This window comes from Haliaeetus albicilla, chromosome 3 (assembly GCF_947461875.1).
Source record: "Haliaeetus albicilla chromosome 3, bHalAlb1.1, whole genome shotgun sequence".
NCBI lineage: Eukaryota > Metazoa > Chordata > Aves > Accipitriformes > Accipitridae > Haliaeetus > Haliaeetus albicilla.
Genome location: NC_091485.1, coordinates 51,990,178 through 52,014,797, shown reverse-complemented (window position 1 = coordinate 52,014,797; position 24,620 = coordinate 51,990,178). Strand labels below are relative to the sequence as shown.

Here is a 24,620-nt window from a genome sequence, read left to right as displayed (position 1 = left end):
GATTACAACTCAAATGCAATTCCACCACAAACCCCCAATGCTAATGCTTTTCTAAAACAACGCATTTCTCTCTTCTTTTTTTGCCTTATATAGATAACATCCCATTCAAATTCCATGGTTCCTTTCTAGGCTTGTTGAGTGAATGCACTCTCCTCAGGTACAAATCATCTTTTGTTCTACCAAATAGCAAAAATACTAAACATAGCTGAAATCATTATAGAGGGTGTTAAGATCTACTTGAATGTGATCAACAGAAAAAACAGTATTCCATGGACCAGCTCACAAGTATTGTTACACTTTTCAATTACAAAATAGTTTTAATTTGAATAGTTCAAAATGCAGATCAGTACAAAAGTAGGCATGAATCTTGCCTATTTCAAACATACTCCCCTATTTCCTCTCATTGTTAATCATGGATCCACTTTTAAGTATCAGGTCTGTCTTTTAGAGCACGGTTGGTTTACCTGCAGCAAACTTCTGCAATAATTATCAAAGCATGAACCAGCTGAAAAGTGCTGAACACAGAGGTTGAGCAAAATATGTTTTCACCAAGTTTCCACAAACAAGCATTGGCTAAATGTGCTCTGAACAATGTGCCCCATCTTCTGCTGTTTGCTGACCCTTGGGCTGGACCGGCCTTTTATTACCCTTACCATGATTTAAAAACAACTTCAGCATGAGTCTCAAAGGCACAGAAAACCAACATGTTTTGATTTTTCTGCTATAAGTTTCTTTCTTGTCAGGATGATTGTAAAATATTAATGGCACTATACTTTGAATGTCTCCACATGATTGCAGACTGTGAAGCTCTTCTAAATACAGGCATGCAAGCTGATTGACCCAGCACACATTCCGGTAGCTAAATTGCAAAATGACAGATTCATCAACTGAATGAGCTGCTATCAGATAATATTAGCTGGCAGATGTCTCAAAAGAAATAGTCGACATCTGCAGAGCTCTGGCAATTAACTGTTTACATGTCCAACACCTGCCCTTGTGGTAGTATTTATTTCACAAATCATTTTAATGGCCATTTTCTCCAGCACGCAAAATACTTAGCCTCGAAGGTAAAAAGTTCAGCACCAGCCACCTCTCCTCTGCAGCGTACAAAGCAGAAAGAGAAGAAAGGGAGACAAAGCGCTACAGAGCTGGGTGTTGAGTGATTTCCCTGCCTCCCGCTGCCACCCAGGTGAGTCGGGACACGGCAAGCCGGGCCGATGGCCGCCCACCCAGCCCCAACGCTGCGGCCCTCGGCCACTGCCTTTACAGTAGAAGAGGCAATGACACTAATAACCACTAATCCTCCCAAAGGCTTTCTGGTCCCTTGCCAGGTCAGCCTAAATCGACTGTGACTGTAAAAAAGTAAAACTTTTGAGGACTGGCTTACATTACACAGTGAACCTTACAAATGCATCAAATCCAGTTCCCTAAAACCAGGCAGAATAGCTGCTTAAGTAGCCATCTGCTCACGTAGAGCTCTGAGGATCTGCTTAGGAAATGACATGACTAGCAAGTAATCGTGCAAGTAACAATCCGATTTCCAATACGTTTGTTTCACTAAACAGCCATGTTTCAAGTCAGTGAACCCACAGTACCATATTTCAACGGTAAGCTGGAGACATTTAGATTCCCAGTGATGTCAAATATGAGGTTGAGTATTGTGCTCTAAACTCCATTTCTCCTGCAGGCTCATGAACTTATAAATGGCTGTAAGCCACTCAAAGCCAATACATTGATGCCACTTAACAGCAACTTCTGGGCTTAGGTACCTCAAATGTTTGGAAATGACCTTGTTTTCCTTGTCTGAATCAACAGTCCAGACACACAGTGAAGATTAATAACGTGATTCCTTTCTATAATAAAACAATATTTATATAAGGAAATACAATAAATTTATTAACAGCGGGAAATCCCATTTTCACTAGGACAACTCCAGATGTTGCTTCCTAACTGCAAACTATAAAATGAAAAGTTCAGTGGGTACCACTGAAATTGAACTATCTAAATGAAGCTGATGGAGGCACTTCCTATTCTGAGATTTCAGAAACAAGACATCTGTTAGGATAAACAGGAAAAACTACAGAAGTGAAAAGCTTACCAGGTAGCCCACTGAACAAACATTTTACACTTTCTGTACAGGAACTTCCTTCAGACCGTTTTTAAACAAGGCACTTACTTAAAAAGTTCCATACCTGTAGGGTCATATTTTTGAGAGCACACGAGTTATCCAAGAACACAATAAGTAAGGTATGCCTCCTGTCATGGTAAATAATCTGATAAACATGAGCCCCATCTCAGCCATTGTGCTTAATCTTCTTGGCAAATTCATGGGGTTTTTTTCTTTTTTACTGGACTGATTCTCAAGGAGGTACTGCTCGCATTTGTTCCCATAGCAGTTGCATGCAGATGATGTCCACGCCATGTAACCGCTCTCCCTCATAGGCAGCAGGTAACACTTCACTGCAGCACCAGGATAGAGACACGTAACACCATGCTATGATTTCACAAGGAAAAATTTGGTGTAACAAAGCTGTGCCTGGCAAGCCAGCATACACAGATTATTACTGGTTTGTAATAGCTCACCGGACACTACGCTACATACAGAAAAAGATTATCCTTGCTTATATGAGCTTATACTTTAAACAGGCATCCTGGCAGAGGAAGGCTGCTTTGTGTCCTAAAACACCTTGCTTTCCCTCCCTCACCTCTGCCTGCCACTCATGTTTTGCAGACCTGTAACTAAACCTGGTTGGTACAGATATCCCTTCGAAAAATACCAGGTGTTCAGAAAAAAGATGCAAAGAGCATATTTTTATTGGCTGACACACAAAATGTTCAGATTAGGAAATACACCTCTATTTGTAAGAAGAGCTGCAGCCCTGGAGCCTCACGCCCATTTCCTCCTCTGAAGATCAGGCTACACTGCTCTTGTGCATCTCCTCAAAGGCCCCTTCTTCCAGGCTGCAGCTAGACAAAGAGAGGGAATTTCCATTTTGTGGGACATTGAGTTCCAGCTGAAATATGAAATGCAAATTTGGAATTTCCAACATTTTTTCAGCAAGGGAAAAATTAAAACATTTCCATCTGAAATGAAACAGAGCAGCTGACTGTGCCAGTCCTGGACCATCTGAGGAGCACCACAGCCTCGGCATGCCTCAGGATCAGGGTCAAGCTGGGGACCTGAGTAGATCCCAGGTTACCAAAGGACGGGCACCCTTGGCAAGTGCCTCGGCAATCCCTGGCACTGCTACCCCATCCTGCCGAAGGCAAACAGGCAGGAACATCACTGTGCTCCCCCCAGCTGCATTCCGGCTTTGAATGTGCTCTCTTGCTTTCTTCCCGTTACATATTGTGGCTTTTGAGATATTTTAGGTTTTCAGGCTAACATTCTTGTATTTCCTAGAGGGTGCTGGGGACACAGAGGGAGGGAGAGTATATCCAGATGCTCGTATGGGCTTTTCAAGATGAAGCCTTTAGAGCTTGGGTTTTTCACTGGGGGGAGGAAGGGAAACCAAACCCAAATATTCTGTTACTGTCGTAAACTCCTTGAATTCTCCCACTTTCAATACTTCTAAAATTAGGGCCATGCACCATTGCCTCACTATATCCTTTTCACTCTGCTCTTTATAGATATTCTATATGAGGCTAGTCTACAGTTTCTGTCATCATTAGAGGATTTCATGACAAATGGGCTATAAGCCTGAACCTTTAATCCTTCTTATTCATGCAAGCGTAGAGACCCCAGGGAGTACCCGCATTGTATTCTCGCAGATGAGACTCTCTCAATATGAATCCCTTTCCCTTGAAGACAGTCGACATCCACCTCACCAGTGGCAGCTTTCTGAAGGGAGGTCCCTGTAACTCCTCCATCTGAATCTTCACACTAATGAAGTAGTTATGGATAACAAATGCTTCATTACATGGTGCAAAATCCCTGGACGCAAGGAAGTCAAATAGCAAAACTCCTGTTGCCATTAGGCCATGCTGAGCAGAACATATAGTCCAAATGCTACACATGGAAACACTATCAGTGCATCCCTGTTTAAAAATACGTTATCCATTGGGTTTATCATTCCTATTATTTCCTGGTCCATAAGATCCAAGAGATCCAAGAAATCCTAAATTTTGTCTTTCCTAGAAAGCATTTTAATAAGCCTAATGCTCCTCCCATCATATTTCTTGAGAGCAGAAAGATTAGGCTGCATTCTCAGATAAAACACTCATTTGCTTGAGAAAAATTAAAAATACCAACCATGAATTCCATAGGTAAAAAAAACTAAGAAGAAAACAAAGTTAAGATTATACTCAGAAAAAAAAAGTCAAATTCATTCAGGTAAGAAAGGCATGGTCAAGATCCTTAAGCAGTCTACATAATCAGGTGTAATAATGTGACAAAATAACTGTGTGGTTATGATGGAGTGATTTTAATGGCCTGGTTCCAGATTAGATTAAAATTATTTTTAAAGGCATTTCATGCATTTTTCACCTCCTGATGCTTCTAAAGATAGTGTTCTGTGGATGCTTTAACTGTAAAAATTCTCATTTAAAACCTTTTTTGCTTAATTTCATTCTTACAAGCAGGTTTACTACTGCATTAAAGGCATGCAAAACTTCCAGACTTGACCAAAAAGTTGATGCAGCTTTGAATTAGATTGGTTACACCTGAAGAGTGTAAAGTGGCTGGAGCTTGCTGGTAATTCTCACCTTTATTATTGTCTATGGAGTGTGTGATAGGCTGGAGAGCCCTAAATCTCAGTGTCTAAACTTTTGACTGTGCTCCTGCATCATTTCTCTGAGCACAGTGGGATCGTATGGGCCAAGCAAGAGAAACCTCTAGCAGTGTACCTCCCAAAAGTACTATATACACATTATCTGCAGATGAAAGGCTGTGAATGGCAGAGTCACCTCTAAGACCCTAAGGATTTTGTAGCTTAAGTCATCATTACATGCACACTGCTCCACTGGCAACAGAATTAATGAGTCTGGTTTTCTACAGCTTTGTGTCCTTTGTCCCCTATTTACCCTTCCTCCCCACCAAAACAATCTCAGCCTCCCTCTCTGCTGGGGGGGACAGCCCAGAGAGCAAGAAACAGCAAGGGCTGACTATCTGGGCAGGCTGCATGTGCCGTTTGGGCAGCCCAGGTCTTCTAGGCTTTCCTGCAGCAGGATCGTCAATCTGAGCTATTCATCTCAAATGAAATGCCTTCACAAAACTTGTAGGAAGCTGCTATTTCTCCCAAATCTGGTTAATTTGGCTAAAAATGAACTAAAGTAGTGAAGCATTCAACAGTCAGGGAACATCGAAATTAAGTTTGCCTGCATAACTAACATTTAACTGGCATTTTACTGTGTTTTATTAGATATGGGTATCTTTACCACAGGATCCCTGTCCTGTTTAATTCATAGGGCAAACAAATTTTAGAATCCAAAGTACGAAAGGAAGACTGTTATCTGTAGGACTTCTCCTTCCTTCCTTGAAGACTTTAAAAAATGAATGAGGCAGGAAACTACAGAAGGAGAACAGAGAAGTTCAAAGCAAGACATTTCACATGTGGTCACTAATTACAAAGACTTCATTTGCTGAATGCCTGGCAGGAGATCTTGGCACTTGACTCCTAAGCATTCCCAGATACAAGTCCCCAGGATCTAAGTCCAAACTTTACGTACTCTGCAGACCCTCACCTTCTCAGAGAGGGTGATCAATATAAATAAACACTTCTGGTCTCAGTTCCTAAATATTTTATCAGCCCACTTCTACAGCTGGGTTAATATTCCCTTCATATCACAAAATCCACTTCTTCAATGACGCAGTGATTAATATGAAGAAATACTTCTATATCACACCCATTACCATCCCCAGAAAACAAACCTACACAACAAATCTGCCTGTCATCAGAGCGGGGGTTGAATGGGGCGCAGTAAATCAGATATGGGACATGCTCACTGAGCATTGAAGGGATGCAGCAGTGTTAATAGCTGCTCAGTAATGAAGAGTTTACACTTACTGTATGCGCAGAAAGAAGCGTCGGCTCTGTGGAAAATGGATCATTTCAGCAAGTAATTTGGGCCTGTATGTGGAAGAAAAGGGGGCCAAATGAAGGCTATGTGACCTTAATATTTGCATTTAATACTGCCTATTCAGTGCTTCATTCTGCACTCTTGATGGTGTTGCTTGAAGAACAAATTGTTTCAAACCTATGAAACTAGAAGTGAAAAACCTCATGGAAAAAAAAAAACAGTCTCGGGATCTTTGCCTCTATTTTCTCTCTCATAGGGGGGGTTTAGCTGGTGTAGACTTTTCTGTCCTTCAGCTCCAAGCTTATCTTGTCCTTCTCTGCTCCCTCAGACCTGTTCTGGCTTACTCCTGTCTCTCCTCCACCCTTGACTCTTCATCCCTTTTCCCAACAATCATCCTAAGCTCTCTCTTTTTAGTTTCTCCTGCCATCCCCAGTGCCCCATCCACGCTCTACCACCACTTCCCACTGTCCCTCTGCCCCAAGCTCTCCCTGCACTGCTCGGGGCTCCTCTCCCCTTGTCCTGACAACCTCAGGTCCTGCTGCCCAGCTCTTCATCCAGACTCCCTGTCCAACTTCCACCCGGCCCAGCCTCCTGTGTGCCCTGCCCTGGGCAGGGCAGCTGAAACTAGGCAAATCAAGGTACGTCCAGTCAAAAATTAGTTTTTAGCTCCTTATGACAAAGAAGTCTCTACTAAGCATATACAAAACTGGGGGGTTTTATTTTTCAAAACTTTGTAATATAACCAAATTTTATGTCATGAAGATAACCAGGAGTACAGTCATGAAACAAAGGCTGTATTTTCAGTCCTGATACCAAAGTCTGGTGGGACTCTGAATTAAGGTGTTTTTTTCCAAAATGTCAAAAATGTGAACAAGTAAACATTTTAATGAACTGATTTCTTAAAGCTGAAGAAGTTTGGTAAGAACTTTCCCAAAACAACCCTGCTCCTGCATTATGCAAGTAATCTTAATTTATGTGGAAAACCCCCATGAAAACGTAGTCAAAGAAGTTTAGCAAAATTTTCTGAGAACAAAATTGAAAATATGTAGCATCAGCAAGACTGCTTGTCATAGCAGTTTAATACAACAGTGCATACAAACTTAATCATAAATTATTTCTTCAAATGTATCCTGTGCAAAATATCATCTTGCACAGTGCATTACAGCTGAACTATAGAGGAAGTGTCTTTTTTAAGCAAAAGCATTTAACAGACATAAATGCTAAACTTGTCCAAGGATCACAACTTTAACAATGAATCCAACTTACATCTAATTTTAGCTTAGAAACTGGTTGGAAGACTTACTTGAAAATGCCAGAAAACTTATCCAATGTGCAGTGTTGTAAATTGCTAAGGACTGGTTGCACCTTTCATATAAACCCAGAGATTTAATCCCTTCAGAGCAAATCTTAGCCTTAAAAATGTTATCATGCTTGGGCCTTCCAGCACACTTTATCATTTACTATTATTTGTTGATTCTTACATATACAAGTTCAGCTAGCAGAAAGGGATCCTCAGTACCATAAACTAGATGACTCTAGAAAGAGGCAGACTGACTAATTCCCAAGGTTACCAGCTAATTGTATTTCTATTTGAAACCACTACACATGGACATTTTTTTCACTTTGTACTGTTAATTAGTGCTTCCCTAGTCAAATTCACTTGCTTTAAAGCTTCTTGATTATTAAATGGTGCTTGCTAGTTCAAACTAATCCCAAATAAGAAAAGAAAATGTTTAGTTGTGCAGCAGAGATTAAAGGGCTTCAATATGCTCACTGTTAACAGGAAGTAAAGAAAATGCATTTCTTCTTCAAATCATTTTCACATAGTCTCATATATTTCATCAAAAATGGCCATTAGTGTTATTTCAAAGACATGCCTGTGGTTTCTGCTAACTACTTATTACACAACCATCATTTTATAATATAAACCAATGACTTGGTGATAAAGTACACCAGTTGGAAACATAAACAGATGCATTATGGATAACTTAAGTACTGCTTTCTCTTCTACAAATTCATTCTATGTCACTTAAAAGGAAAAATCAAAGGAACCTTATGTTTAATAATATTTAGATATTCAGGATATGCCTAAACTTAGCAAATTAAAGCAGTTCCAATATTCTACGTTGCAGAATACTGAATTCCAGGTTCAAAAATTAAATGAGATGGAAAATGCTTATGATCCCTTGATAAGCATAGCTAGGAATGAATTGGCATATGGAGGAGAAAGAAAAGCCAAAAACAGCACGAGTTGTGCTGTGCAGGGCTTTTGTAATGACTTTGTGGCCATATTTCCAGATTATGTTTCCAGTTTTTGAAAATCAGACAGGCACAGAAGTACATGAAAACCATTTTGAAAAATCGAATTCTTCTGCAGAACTATCTACATGTTTTTATAACTATGCTGTGGTAATGCAGACCCAATCCTAAAATGCATACACAAGCATGTAACCTCACCTGCAGGATAATGCCCTTGTCTCTAGCAGTGCCTTCAAGGAAAGTAACACTCCAGCTGCACAGCAGAGTTTGCCTGCTTGCTGCTATGGACAATCTCATATTCAGGTTACCTTAAACAGAGTTCAGGCCTTTACTACTGCATACTTTAAAAGAAACCTCAAAAAATTCATCATCCTTTATCTTGTAGCAAGAGATGAGTTGACTGAACTGCTCTCAGAAGGGAATTTCAACACACCATCTCATTTTTTAAAAGGAAAAACCCTAGAAACCAGCAGAATAATTTTGATTTCTCTGGGCAGTCTCCATTAGCTGTCTTACAAATTGTCCCTTTAAATGTAGCCCCAAGAACAGCACCCTTCTCATGAGTCTTTTCCCAGTGGAGGAAAGGCTTCCTTTAGCAACACTTTCAACATGGTGTCCTACAGCATCCTTATGTCCAATGTGAGTCTTTACAGTCCTGGTGGCTGCACTGCAAGACAGAGGAAAAAACTGGCTGGACTGTTTATTTCAAAGGGCAGTGGTTACCAGGTAGTACCCTACGTAGTGACTGGTGAGAAGAGGAGTTCGTCAAGGGTCTATCCTGGGACATATCAGGAAGACTAGAGACAACAAGTATAAATTGAAAAGCGAGGGGTTCAACCTGGATATACAGAAAAAAAATCACCCTCGAATAATTTAGCATTGTAATAGATTGCCCAGAGAGACTGTAAAATCTCCATCCTTGGAGATTTTCAAGCCCAACTGGATAAAGACCTGAGCAACGTGGTCTGGCCCCACAGGGGACCCCACTTAGAGCAGGATGTTGGACTAGGGACCTCCTGAGATCCCTCCCAACTTCAGTTAGTTTACAGTTCTGCAAAGAAGAACAGTGGTGTCAACCAGAGTGATAAAGTGATAAGCCTTTATTCTCCCTTCAACAAATAAGACCCAAAGTTTTGGTGCTGTGCAACCACCTACAGGCTTGGGAGCTGTGACCAACTCACAAGTTGCCCAAACCCCATCAGAGGATCCTGGGAAAACCTGTTTTCCAGAGACATCCATAATTCCTGCAATCCTTTGCAAGTGCTTGCAGCTACCTAATAATACCATTTGTGTCCTAACTGATCTGGGTCCCTCTTCGGCCAGGCACTGAGAAAGCAAAACCTATTACAGCTGGCTAAGACCATGCAGTGCTGCACCAAGAGCTACAAAGCACCTCACGGATCTTGGCAGCAGCCTTATACACAGGTTGGGGAAGTGAAATGGAAAAAAACAATCCCAGAAGTTATCCAGGCCTCAAACGAACAAGAAATTAAATTAACCAGTAAAGTTCATAAGGATCACTGTCAGAGGAAGAAGGGAACTGCTAAAATAAGGACTCATACACCTTTGATTGAACCAACAGTAAAATAAGTAATACTTCTTAGGCTTCTGAGATGTCCCAAACTTGTACAACAGTTAACACAAGCACAAGTGAACAAGAATCTTTCTGCTAATCTGATGTTCACAGTTTACTCAATTTCTACTTTTTATTTCTTTCCTTTAACCTATTAGGATTTTTATGTTATAAACAGTTTATATATTGTCTGTGTGTGATGCTCTGCACAATGATCTAGGGCCACTTTGTATCAACACAACTCCAAGACAAGACAAGTCCCAAATTTGTTTTGCATGGAATTCTGATATTTCTTTCAGCATTTTTTACAGAAACAAACAAACAAAATCCAGTATTTTTAAAAATGCAATCTTTATTTTTATCAAAACCTGTAAATTTTGCTATTGCTTTTTCTGTGTCAGGCTTTTTGGAAGATTTTTTCTTTCGAGAAAACTGAAAAATGTCATCATGTTTCGTTCAGAATATTTCAAGTAGTAGATAAATAAACAATAATTGCAAAACTGGCACAGCCAATTGACTTTCAACCTCACATAACTCAGTCACTGTATTTCTTCTACCACATCCTGGTTGAAAGCACCAGAGGAAAAATATCAAGAGTGAGGACTCTAGTTGTTGCCAGTGCTGCCCTGCCTCTCTTTCTCCAACACCTTAACCCAAAAGAGCAAATTAAAATGCAGAGTGCTAATTAACCATAAAACAATCATGAGGCAGTTTCTTGCACCACATCTCCAGACCCACTGCTGTAAAGGAAACTATCTGACTCCACATAGTGTGGCAAAGCAGTAAGGAAAGAAGGGATGCTCCAAGACAATATTTGGTACCAAACACTGAAAGAATATGAGAGTATGTATCAGCATAATGCACCTGGTTAATTTTTAAATCAAAGAAGGAAAAAAGGAAAAAATGGCTAAATTTAAGCTCTTTATATTAATAGCTTAATGAAGAGTGACAAGAGTCTATGTAATACGGTCATTTTATATTAAGAACAAACAGTGCCCTCTGTGGTTTAACAGAAAATGTGGTGTTGGTTTCTTCTGCATTGTATTTTTAAACACAGAAGCTAAGAGCACCCAAAATTGCCCTATTTAGTATAATCACTTAGCTCAATGAAAATCCTCAGTCATTTTAGCATGCTTGCCTCAGGAATGCAGATTACAAGTAGCAAACAGAAAGTAATCCACAAATAGCTTTAGAATCCTGTTTGAAAGATTGGCCTGTGAGCTATGTAGGTCTAAAAGCCAAGTGAGTACATTATGATCCAAAAAAGTGAACGATTTTTTTAAATGATTTATGTAAACTAGGAAAGAAAAACTCACTTTAAAACAAACTCAAGTGTGTGTTGTTGATACGATCACATTTTAGAATACACTAAGTGTTCCAAATGGCCCTCAGATCAATTTTGGGAAGTAAACAAAGCTCAGCTTTCAATGAGATTTAGGTTTTAAAACACAAGAAATTAGGTATAGTTTAATTCAAACATTCATTAAATCCAGACTGCCATGAGTTATATTCCATGGTCTAAGGTGATGACTAACGCAGATAACAGTCATGCTTATGCAATCTGTTACAGATAATATGTTAAGTAAAATAGTTTGCACAAACTCTAAAATAAAGGATTTTTCCAGTTAACAAAAGGGCCAAAATTAAGACATAATTTAAAACATGCATTTTGTTCTATATTTGAAATCAGAGAGTGTGTCCACATTTTATACATACACATAGGCGCGCGTGCACACACACACACACACACACATTATTTTAATAGATGCCAGATGGGAAATGTACTTGACATCCAGTTTACTTTCGGTGATGCAAATGCAGCAGCCTCACCATCGTGCCCACACGGTACAGCGCAGACTGTAATGCCTGCTGCGGATCACAGCCCCAGTGGGCACCAGTAGCACCGTGGCCGCAGAACCTGGGGTGACACACTTTGTCACAGAGAAGCAGTGCCAGCTGGGACACAACCTGGGGGCACCTGTGGACCTCAGGAGGAGGAAGCAGCCAAAAGCAGTTCCCGTCCCCTGCTAGCAGACACTTCTGCAGGTGGGAGAAGGACACAGCCCAGGGAACTGCACTCAGAGGCAGATCTCAGCCTCCACTTTCGGAAGGGAGCCTTTGGGAAATTGAAGGGTTGCTGTACATTTCCCACCCTGCTTGCTTCTCCCCCACTCCAGCTGACCTTTGTCTCCCCTGTCTGTGGTTTGGACAACAGGAGTGAGGGACACCTCTGCAGACCGAAGGCAGGGGTGATGGTGAACAGCTGAGCCCCAAAGTGGGGTCCAAACCGTGCAGGTGTCTCACGCTGTGTAAGGCACTATGATTTTTGCCACTATTAGCATCTGAAAAAGTCTTCCTTGATGGCAATTTATAGTTACTCTTGTTTACACTCCTACAAGCTCCGAGCTGTGCACCAAGACCACCTTGGACACTCTTTCTGGCCAAGCTGAAAGATGCTGGCTGGCACTGAAAGACCTTACAGTCCAAGCACAGGTGACATTATGTGAAGGAGAGGGCCCTTGGGTACGTGGCATCTTACCGTGTCGAGCCCCCACCTGCTAGCAGAGTCTTTCCAAAATTTTAGTATAGAACCATAAAATCATAGAATGGTTTGGGTTGGAAGAGACCTTAAAGATCATCCAGTTCCATGGGCAGGGACACCTTCAACTAGACCAGATTGCTCAAAGCCCCATCCAACCTGGCCTTGAACACTTCCAGGGGTGGGCCAGCCACAACTTCTCTGGGCAGCCTGTTCCACTGCCTCACCATCCTCACAATAAAGAATTTCTTCCTAATGCCTTACCTAAATCTGCCCTCTTTCAGTTTAAAACCATTACCCCTCGTCCTATCAATACAGTCCTTGTTAAAGAGTCCCTCCCCGTCTTTTCTGTAGGCCCCCTTTAAGTACTGGAAGGCTACTTATAAGGTCTCCCCAGAGCCTTCTCTTCTCCAGGTTAAGCAACCCCTACTCTCTATCTCTATCCTCATAGAGGAGGTGCTCCAGCCCCCCTGATCATCTTCATGGCCCTCCTCTGGACCTGCTCAAGCAGGTCCCTGTCTTTCTTATGTTGTGGCCCCCAGAGGTGAACACAGTACTCCAGCTGGGGTGTCATCAGAGCGGACTAGCGAGGGAGAATCACCTCCCTCGACCTGCTGGCCACACTGCTTTTGATGCAGCCCAGAATGTGACTGGCCTTCTGGGCTGTGAGTGCACATTGCTGGCTCATATTCAGTTTTTCATTCACTAATACCCCCAAGTCCTTCTCCACAGGGTTGCTCTCAACCCACTCATCACCCAGCTTGTATTTGTGCTTGGGATTGCCCCGACCCATGTGCAGGACCTTTGTTACGGGTTTGTGTGGTGCAGGCTTTTTTGGTAGTGGGGGAGGGGCGCAGGGCTGGCTCCTGTGAGAAGCTGCTAGAAGCTTCCCTGGCTCCCAGTCGGACCCGCCTCTGGCCCAGGCCGAGCCCACCAGCGACGGTGGTAGCGCCTCCAGGAGAACAGATTTCAGAAGGGGAACCGGCAGTGAGTAGGGGATCGGAGTGTGAGAGGAACCCCTCTGCAGACACCGAGGTCAGTCAGGAAGGAGGGGAGGAGGTGCGCCGCAGGAGGGGATGCCCCTGCAGCCCTGGTGAGACGGCAGGCTGTCCCCCCAGCCCATGGAGGGGAGCGGGGGAGCAGAGACCCCCGAAGGTGGCCAGGACTCCATGGGAAAACCTGTGCTGGAGCAGCCTGTGCCTGACGATCGGCCCGCGGAAAGGACCCACGCCAGGGAAGTTCGGGAAGAACTGCAGCCTGCGGAAAGGACTCACGTTGGAGAAGTTGGTGAAGGACTGTCTCCCGTGGGAGGGAGCCCACGGTGGAGCAGGGGACGGCTGAGGAGTCCTCCTCCCCCTGAGGAGGAAGGAGCAGCAGAGACAAGGTGTGGCGAGCTGACCCCAACCCCCATTCCCCGTCCCCCTGCACCACCACAGGGAGGAGGGAGAGAGAACCGGGAGTGGGGTTGAGGTGGGAAGGAGGGAGGGGGGGGGGGAAGGTGTTCTCAGGTTTGGCTTTACTTCCTAATATCCTTGTTTTGTTTTGATTTTTAGCAAATTAAATTGATTTTGTTTCTTCCTCGAGTTGAGCCTGTCTTTTGCCCATGACCATGAGTGGTGAGTGATCCCTCCCTGTCCTTATCTTGACCCACGAGCCTGCCTTTATATTTTCTCTTCATCCCACCGTGAGTGAGCAGCTGCATGGTGCTTTGTTATCGGCTGGGCTTAAACCATAACAACCTTGCACTTGGCCTTTTTGAACTTCATGATGTTCACACAGACCCATCTCTCAAGCTTGTCAAGGTCCCTCTGGATGGCATCCCTTCCTTCCAGTGTGTTGACCGCACCACACAGCTTGGTGTCATCGGCAAACTTGCTGAGGGTGCACTCAATCCCACTGTCCATGTTGCCGACAAAGATGTTAAACTGCACTGGTCCCAACACTGACCCCTGAGAAACACCACTTGTCACTGGTCTCCATTTGGACATTGAGCCATTGACCGCAACTCTTTGAGTGAGACAATCCAGCCAATTCCTTATCCATCTATCCTTCAGATCCATGCCTCTCCAATTTAGAGACAAGGATGCCATTCAGGACAGCATCAAATGCTTTGCACAAGTCCAGGTAGATGATGTCAGCTGCTCTCCCCTTATTCACCAGCACTGTAACACCATCGTAGAAGGCCACCAAATTTGTCAGGCACAATTTGCCCTTAGTGAAGCCATGTTGGCTGTTACCAATCACCTCCTTATTTTCCATGTGTCTGAGCATAGTTTCCAGGAGGATCTGCTCCATGATCTTGCCAGGCACAGAGGTGAGACTGACTGGCCTGTAGGTCTCTAAGTCTTCCTTTTTTCCCTTTTTTAAAAATGGGAGTTATGTTTCCCCTTTTCCAGTCAGTGGGAACTTCTCCGGACTGCCATGACTTCTCAAATATGATGGATAGTGGCTTAGCCACTTCACCCGCCAGTTCCCTCAGGACCTTCGGATGCACCTCATCGGGTCCCATGGACTTGTGCACCTTCAGGTTCCTTAGATGGTCTCAAACCTGATCTTCTCCTACAGTGAAGATCACTGTACATATGCAATGTCTAACCTACCTTTGGGGGAGATACAGGAAAAACCATAACTCTCCACAGCCCAGTGTCAGTGGTTAGTTATCTGAAGCATCAGTGTGTTGTTCTCACAGGCCCCAGGATGAGACCTGCTGAAGCAGCTGGAGAAATAGCAAAGCAGATTTACAGTACAATAAAGCTATTACCATACTTCATTCACGGCTGTTTGTAAAAGGCTCTGAAGATGTAAAGAGTAATATAAGCACTGAGTGATATTATTAGTGTTTCAAAAGCTGTTTAGGTTTGATACATTTACAGCATGCAAAAAGCCATCTCCCAATACTCTGTCCTGTAGGTGGAAAGCCATCAGAGGGCAGAGAGTGAAAAATGAACTCACAAGTATACATCAAAACACTTAATTTAGAATACTTGTATTTGTAAAGTATTATAGTGTAAAGTAGTAATAGAGTTAGCTGGATGTCTGAGATGGAGATGGGAAGACAAAGAAATTAAATATTTATTTTACTACCCTGGGTATCACTTTTGTTATGATATCTGGGTGTAGAGTGCTTTTCTGGCTGGGCCCTTCTATAAATTCAGCATTGCAGGGCACAGCACAGACCTGTGTAAATAATCTCCAAAGGCAGTTTCACTTTGCTGATTATTGTTGATATAGGTGCACGTATATGGAACCTCCTGCTGTATTGTCCAAGCACCTTTTTATCCCCTGGCATGAAACTTCGGCACCTCAATGTTGTGGCACCTGGGAGCATTTCCCAGTTCCTAAGAAGTAGTTGATTTGCCTGAAAAGCCCAGGGAAAACATTTCCATGTTACTATTCTGGGCTTGTAGCTTTGTAACAAGGAGCTGGTTCTGCAGTCAGGTCTTTTCAGCGTTCCTTTCCCTTTCGCCAATAGGCAACTGATTTCAGTGGCAAGTCTGGGGGTTGTGACTAAATTAACATTTACAGAAATGGGGCATTTTAATCATAAAAGAAAGCATTAGAAAAAGAGGTCAGGCAAGTGGACACTCCATCAAAACAAAAAAATCAAGAAGTATATAAAATACAATACATACATAAAAAACCCACTTTGAGCTGTTGTAACAGGGTCTCATGGGAGCAGTGGGCAAATCATTTCCTGTCTCCACTTTCATCCATGGCTGCATTTCTTGGCAAGCTCTCATCTCCTGGGGTGCCAGAATGACTCCCAGGATACACTGTCGTATCCTTACTGTGAATAAGATCCACTGATAATATCTGTGAAAGATATATGGGAGGAAAACAACTCTTAATAGGAGAAAACCAAAAGATACTTAAATTATTGTTCCACATTTGTGCGGTGACCAAAGTAAAAAACAGAAAAATCATGAAACAGCTAAGATACAGAAATACATAATCAACCTATTTAGAATGGCTTGGATAATAATTTGGGTACTATATCACAGAAGGAGGAAAGGAGACATAAGTAACAAATCTATTATTTATGGGATTAGATTATCATCTTGTTGAAGCCTCAGGCATCTTAGTGAAAAGCCATCCTGTAGGCTAACTGGCAGTATAAAGGCACCTTAATTCTTAAAGACAGCCTGAGGCTTCTATTTTTCTCATTAATATCTAAATATATGGCCCTATCAGCTTATTTCCAATTTTCTCATGAGCCGCTGCTGTGGTTTAACCCCAGCTGGCACCTCAGCCCCACACAGCTGCTTACTCAATTCCTCCTGCAGCGGGATGGGGTAGAGAATCAGAAGGGTAAAAGTGAGAAAACTCATGGGCTGAGATGAAGACAGTTTAACAGGTAAAGCAAAAGCCGTGCATGCAAGCAAAGCAAAACAAGGAATTCATTCACCACTTTCCATCAGCAGGCAGGTGTTCAGCCATCTCCAGGAAAGCAGGGCTCCATCATGCGTAACAGTTACTTGGGAAGACAAACGCCATCACTCCAAACGTTCCCCCTTCCTTCTTCTTCCCCCAGCTGTATATGCTGGGCATGACACCATTTGGTCTGGAATGTCCCTGTGGTCAGTTGGGGTCAGCTGTCCCGGCTGTGTCCCCCCCCAACTCCTTGTGCTGCCCCAGCCTCCTCACTGGTGGGGTGGGGTGAGGAGCAGAAAAGGCCTTGGCTCTGTGCAAGCACTGCTCAGCAATAGCTAAAACACCCCTGTGTTATCAACACTGTTTTCAGCACAAATCCAAACCATAGCCCCATACTAGTTACTGTGAAGAAAACTAACTCTATCCCAGCCAAAACCAGCACAGCCACATGTTCAAAGTGTTGCAGGTAGCATGGTTGGTTTCCCATGGACACCAAGACCTGCATCAGGGTAAACTGAAGTGCTCTTTGAAAGGCTTTTAAAGAGCAATGCAATCATCAGGCACAGTCAACCTGGGTTCACAAAGGGAAAGTCCTGTTTAACTAATTTGATATCTGTCTATGATAGGGTCACCCACCTCGTGGATTAAGGGGAGGTGGTGGATGTAGTTGTTCTGGATTTTAGTAAGGCTTTTGATACTGTCCCTCACAGCATCCTTTTGGACAAGTTGTCCAGCTGTGGGATAAGCAGGTTCACTGTGTGCTGGGTGAAGAACTGGCTGATGGGCAGAGCTCAAAGGGATGTAGTGAATGGGACTACATCTGGCTGGTGACCTGTCACCAGTAGTGTTCCTCAGGGCTCAATTGCAGGGCCAGTTCTGTTCAATATATTTATCCATGATCTGGATGTAGGAGTTGAATGCACCATTAGCAAGTTTGCTGATGATACCAAACTGGGGGGTGCTGCTGACTCTCTTGAGGGACAAGAGGCCTTGCAGAAGGATCTAGATAGATTGGAGCATTGGACAATGATTAATGGGATGAAATTTAACAAGTCGAAATGCCAGATTCTGCACCCAGGACAGAGTAACACCAAGCACAAGTATAAACTGGGAGAGGAGTGGCTGAAGAGCAACCCTGCAGAGAGGGACCTGGGGGTGCTGGTCGACAGCAGGTTCAGTTTGAGTCAGCAGTGTGCTCTGGCAGTCAAGAGGGCAAACCGCATCCTGGGGTGCATCAAACACAGCATAACCAGCCCGTCAAAAGAGGTGATTATCCCACTGGACACAGCGTTGGTGCAGCCTCACCTCGAGTAGTGTGTGCACTTCTGGGCCCCACAATTTAAGAAGGATGTGAAGGTCCTTGAATGTGTCCAGAGGAGGGCAACAAAGCTGTGAAAGGGCTGGAAAGCATGTCCTGTGAGGTGCAGCTAAGGACTTTGGGTTTGTCTAGTTTGGAGAAAAGGAGGCTGAGGGGTGACCTCATTGCTCTCCACAGCTTCCTGAGGAGGGGATGTGGTGAGGGAGGTGCTGATCTCTTCTCCCTGGTACCCACTGATAGGACATGTGGGAATGGGTCAAAGCTGCGCCAGGGGAGGTTCAGACTTGACATTAGGATGCATTTCTTTACCAGGAGGGTGGTCAAACACTGGAACAGGCTTCCTAGAGAGGTGGTTGATGCCCCAATCCTGTCAGTGTTTAAGAGGCATTTGGACAGTGTCCTTAATAACATGCTTGAACTTTTGGTCAGCTGTGAAATGGTCAGGCAGTTGAACTAGATGATTGTTGTAGGTCCCTTCCAATTGGAACTAAACTATTCTATTCTATTTCCATTTCTATTAACCAGTTCTCTTCATATACAAGCATATGCCCATCTGCACATGAGGAGAGCCCCTTCATGTCACCAAAAAGAAAAAAAAAAAGTAAAAAATCAAATCACAGCACATAGAAAGGCCTATTAATTCATCTGCTATATCTTGCTGACAGCACAGTATGCTCCTACAACAGAGCTTCTTTAGCACTACCTGGTTGGCTGTCAAAGCAGTCTCAAGTAACAGTCTTCAACCAAGTGACTTCAATTGTTTCCCTAAATATGCAACTCCGTAGCATAACTTATTTCGTAGGTATCTGCGTGATGCTTAGCTGAAAATCACTCTATTAACCTCTTGCTGTATGCTAGTGTAGATTACAAACTGCCATCCACCAGAAGTCCACTGGAGTGACGTGAGGATTGCAAAAGACTTAAGTTTGGATGTCTCCTGCAGCAAAGGCAAAGGGATAAAGCAGCTCTTCAGAGCAGCATGCAGCTGCCCTAATCACAGGACCATCCTTTCTCTTCCTACAGTCAGCTGTAGCGTTTACTCCAGTTTACTAACTTCTGCAGCCAGAGCAGCAGGTGCCTTACAGACAAGAGGCCCCTCCCTTGCAAAACCCCGATCCATCTCTTGGGCATGACTATACTGTGCCCTGTACTGCTCCATGGGAAATGACAAATGAATATAGGTCACCTCATTTCACATAGACTCAAGGAAGACAAATTATTCCCAGATTTCCAAGATTTTGAGCAATTGATTTTTCAGCTTTTGATGCAGTTCTTTCAATAAAAATTATGTGAGTGATTAGGATGGGGGAAAGGTTGACTGATTGTTTGCTAGCTTGGATTTTTGAGAGAGAAAAAGATAAGTAACATGGTATCAGTAGCCCCAATAGCTACTGTTTGTGGGAATGAAGGCTTCAGAGTCAACGCTCTGCCTCATGACATGAGGGAAGAAGACACCAGAGCAAGAATGAGATGTACCTGTTCCACCAGGATTGCACCAAGACAGGATCAGACATGCACTGGACTAGCACACTTTGCAGATTCTCTCTGGACAAGGGAGGACTAGCAAAATGTGGGAAGCATGGGCCCATTCAAAGCTTCACAGCATACTCTGGTGGTCACTGACACTCAGCATAACCTCAGTTGACCCAAAACCTTTCATACAGTCTCCAGCTCAGAACAGATGTATTCTCTTTGCCTCTGCAGATTCCTTAGCTTTTCATCCCTTTCCCCAGATTCTTCCCTATCAGTCCCAGCTTCTCAGACAGCATTATATTTATCCAGTAGATTAACATATTTATTACACCAGTGCAGTTTATGTTCTTCTGCTTTGATCTTCTCTATAAAAATAATACATAAAATTTCCCTACAATAATTATTTGAATGAGACCACATCTTCTTTTAAAAATTCTGATCTTAAAGTGTTCATTGAAGGAAATGTGCCGTGTACATGTAATATAGCTCAAATAGTTAACATCACTCCCTGAAAATATTTGAGCCTTATTTCTACTCCAAAACTGTCAAGCTGCAGCTCACAGTCCTTAGTTTGCATCACGTTTGTTTCGTCCCATACCATACCAGAGCTCTACCTCTTAGCATTGGTTAACTGGAGCCTTCATGCAACATAACCACCAATTCCAAGTAGCAAGAGTACCTTAAGGTTTTACCTTAAATTCTAACTTATCTTTTTATTAAAATAATCAGATTTAATCCCACGAGTCTTTCACCCCAGGATCTAATCTTTCATGCCTTCTGATCTCCCTGTACCTATCTATGATACTCTCTTCGTACACTGAAGGATTTGATCAGCTTAATTTAGGAGATTACCTTGCCTGACAGCATCCTTTGAAGAGTTACTTCTGACAAGTCAGAGCTACCTATCTCATAAGCAATGCTCATTTTCCATTTTCCCAGAAGTGTGACATTACCTTTACCAGTGTGCCTGATTCAGAAAAGCCATCTTTTTTAGTAGCCACCTGTCTTTGTTACTTACCCCTCCCCAATCTCCATATTGGTTGCAAACATTCTTCTCTGCAATGATTTCCTTTCAGATCTTCAGTTAGTAAAAATGAAGAAGACAGGACCCTGAACTACGAGATGCAACTAAAACCAGACATATTCAGCAGTCGTGATCCATTTATTGTGGCATAATATGGCATATTATGGCATCTAATCCAGCTAGTACACTACAGGGAGTAAATTATTCTTGATTAAAATGTTACACAATACTAAATCAAACTTTTTACAAGACTTGCTTTTCAACCAGCTTGTAAGTATATAAAAAAAACCCAAACAAACCTGAAAAATTATGGGTTTGGGATTAATTAAATTAAATTCCTCTGTTCCTTATTAATTGAGACTTTCATCAACAACTCTGGTTTGGGGTTTTTTTTTTTACATGATCAGTGTAGAAGTCAAAGGCTTAAAATTACCTGGGCTGCAACTTTACCCCTTTTAATGTGGTATAACTTTAATTTTTGCTCTGTCCTCTAAAACTTTGCACTGTTCCAAGACTTACTGAAAAGTACCATTAATCATCCAAAGACCTCTCCAGCAAGCTCTTATAAAACTCTCAGATGCAAATTATCTAGGCGTCCTGATTTTAAAATGTCTAGCTTTAGTAGCTGCCATTTAACATCCTCTGAGAAACTGTTGGACTGGAAAGTGTTTCGGTATCAGGATCAGCATGTAATGTAACTAATTCACGTGGCTTTTCCCCAAATACATAACAGAAGTATTTGCTTAACACTTCTGTTATTGCTCCATTATAATTGACACTTCTTCCATTTCTCCTCTCAATGGCCAATATTCTTTTTGTTCCTAAGCTTCCAAACCTCTTTCCCATTGTCTTTGGCTGTTGGGGACATCAATTTGTTCCTGTGATTTTTTTATTTCTATTACCAGGCTTTTGGACTTCTTATTTCTTATTTAAAGCCTGTTAGTAAACTACAGAATATGTGTTTTAGAGTTTATTCTATCCCCACATAGCAATCTGGTTATAACCTACTTATGGTCTAATTATGGCATGTAGTTCTGTGATTATCCACTAAGATTAAATCTCATATACTATTCAATTCTGCTAAATTGTTTAAAATTCAGTATGACTTGAAAAGTCTACAATATTTTGATATTGACAGAGTGGGACACCCAGCATGTCATTCAAACTGAAACTTCCAGCACCTTATGGGTTTTTGCATTCCAGCACACAGTACAGGGAGGCATTAGAAAAACCCCCAACTGTGATTTTGTGATTTCTGTTGAAAACTAATTAGAAGCATGTCCTGTTTCCTCATAGAAAAGCATTTGGTGTAATTTTCATGACCTCATGCGAACCACACCAGGAACACAGGACTGCAAGAGACATATCCAGACTCTTTCCTCAGCCACATCACATGCCTTGCAGGCTCAGATTTAGTTTTTGTTGCTATAAGACATTTCCTTACAACACTCAAATGATTTGAGTGGATTTTTTCTCTGTTATCTCCAGGCTCCAGCAGCCCCTTCTAAGAGATGAGCATCAGAGCTGGAATGCTGTATTCCCCATCAAAGCCACTCTTCCACATAGGCATGTACAATGACAAGCAATACCACAAACTCTTTTCTTAAAGTTTCATCAGACACTAAGGATAAAACCACCGCCCGTCCATCCCTTCTCCTCAAACACTAAGGATAAAACCACCACCCATCCATTCCTTCTCCTCTGTGCAGAAACGCTGAGTCCAGCCCCAGGCAGCTGTGTCAGCCAGAAGCTCCCATCTGCTGGGACAATTTTCTATCCGATGCCAGTACCTGGATGAAGGACATTTCATGCCGTACAGCCACAGGCATGCACGATCCAGGGAAACCCGCCAGCTGCTGGGGCCAAAGCAGCCAGTTGTGCCGTCATGCTCTGCTTTCCCCCTTGTCTTCTCCCGGCATCACGTTCTCCGACCACAACTCCCCCGAAACCAGAGTCCAAACTGTGCGGGGGGGGAGAAGGGGAGGAGAAGAGGGGAAGGGAGAGGATGTCCAGTGACTCAGAGAGAGATAACAGGGTGGTTTATGTAGCCTGCCATTCCCTTTCCCCTCTTGACTCTTCCTAAATAGGTTACGTTCAGGGACTTTTGCATTCCAGGCATGTGAGTCCTACAGGCAGCATCCAGTGATGGCAACACAGCCAGATTTATTACCAGGTTCGGAGCACTGGTGTATAGACAATTAAATACTCTTTTTCCTCACATCCCTTTGTGCCCCAGTTAATTTTAGCTCGATATCTTGATTGGATGGAAAACGAGCGCTCATTTGTTCCCACTTCTACATTGGTTATCAGGCAAATCTAGTCATCCCGTTCCTTACAAGGCTGGGAGGAGGCCCCTTCTCCTCAGGGCTGAAGCCAGCATCCCCTCCCAGTGCCAGCCCCATCTCCAGCCAGCATCTCTCTTTGCCCCCAGCTGCCCAGCCGTGCCCAGACCTCTGCCCATGCTCCATCCTGCCACGTGCCCTGCTCGTGTGCTGGCTGACGACGGCAGTCCACAGGAAAAAAGGCTCATTAAAATCACCCTATAATCTTTCTGTGCATGCATATAAAATAAAAGGGTTGTTGGGACCTTGTGCAAAGAAGTCCATTTTATTTCTAACCTGCCTGTTCCCCCACCTCACACAGAAAGGACTGAGAGATGTTTGATGTGGCCGCAAAACCCCAAGTTGGTATGGCTCTGGCTTGGCTGTTTTGCTTGTGGGTCCAGCCATCGTTTGAATGACTCCTAAATTTTTGAAAACATAGCAAATGATGGGAAAACAGACCTTTTCAGCTTGTCATGGGCAATTTAAGGGGACAAATTAAAGGCCATGTTCTATCTAGGTGACCCTTTTCCCATTGAATTTCTAAGGCCTGCTGACATGCTTCTCAAAACTGCACTGAGAAAAGAATAATAACCAACAGTGTCAGGAAATGTTAATAGTCAGGGTCCCATCCAGCTCTGCATGTTGCATATTTATACTGACACACGGCACACTGTTATTCTTCATCTGTACTTCTAGACACAAACAAGAGGGGTTAATAAGAAATGCTCCTTCACTTAATCACAGTGCCTTAAGGGTTCCTGTCAGGAAACACAGCTACCAATACCATGAAGTCATTTTCAAGGGATAAATAAATAAATAAATAAATGCATAGCTCAGGGATGATTTTCACTTTGGCTCCAATTTTAATCAGGATAATAACACCCAAGAGCAGCATGGCAGTGCTTTTCCTTTCATTTTGTGCCACGTTCAAGTGATGTTGTTTCACAGCTTTAATAGTCCTGTCAGCATTCATCAGCAAATCAAGACAGCCTCCAGAATACTGCCATAAAAACACAGTGGATTTTTAATTAGAACAGGGCAGCCCTTAGCACACCAAATACATGTTAAATCGATATTTCTCACTACAAGCTCAAGATTACCCAGTTTCAGCTGCTTCCAAATGAAGCAAATCAAGCTTAATGTGGGCTCAGCTGAACAAATGTATTTTCTTAGGTTTACGGCAGCTTTTAACTTTTAATGCCATGTCTTTTTTTTTTTCCTTTTTTTAAGATGATGTTATGGTAGGAAAATGTTACACTTGCCTATGTGAGATTTACAGATGACCTTTTTACTGGACAAAAGTTCTGTGGGACATGGGACAGAATATAAATCCCAGACTCTGCTCCATCAAAAGCTGATAAATAAGTGAGGAAGATTAAGAGTGTAATTTAATGAGCCGGTATGTTTTCCATTACAGACGTAATTATTTGCCAAAAATTGTCCTTTCCACATTCATTTTGTTTTGAAAAACAATGACTCCTTCATAAAAACGTCTAGTAGGTTTTCTGGATGCACTATTTTTTAGGAGATCTGTGGTTTGTGGTCTTGTTGATGTGGATCAGAAGAAGTCAAAGTCATTTGTTGCTTTTCCTGAAAACTTAAGTACCACAAGCTGCTGGATCATTTCTTATTAGTATCTGGGAATTATTAAAGTGTACTCAGGATTCTCATTCAGTCCCGTTTTACGGTAACAAAAACCACAGGAAAAATGTGACTTTTGT

General features: G+C 42.7%; 1 long non-coding RNA gene across 1 annotated transcript; it reads right to left on the bottom strand.

Annotated features, from left to right (window-relative positions):
- Positions 1–2,792: 2,792 nt before the first annotated feature.
- On the bottom strand, positions 2,793–22,523 carry LOC138684797 (uncharacterized). The gene is made up of 4 exons (XR_011324085.1): positions 22,366–22,523; positions 20,570–20,679; positions 14,990–16,202; positions 2,793–2,967 (listed from the first exon to the last, which is right to left on the bottom strand). It is a non-coding gene; the product is annotated as an uncharacterized lncRNA (long non-coding RNA).
- Positions 22,524–24,620: the final 2,097 nt, after the last annotated feature.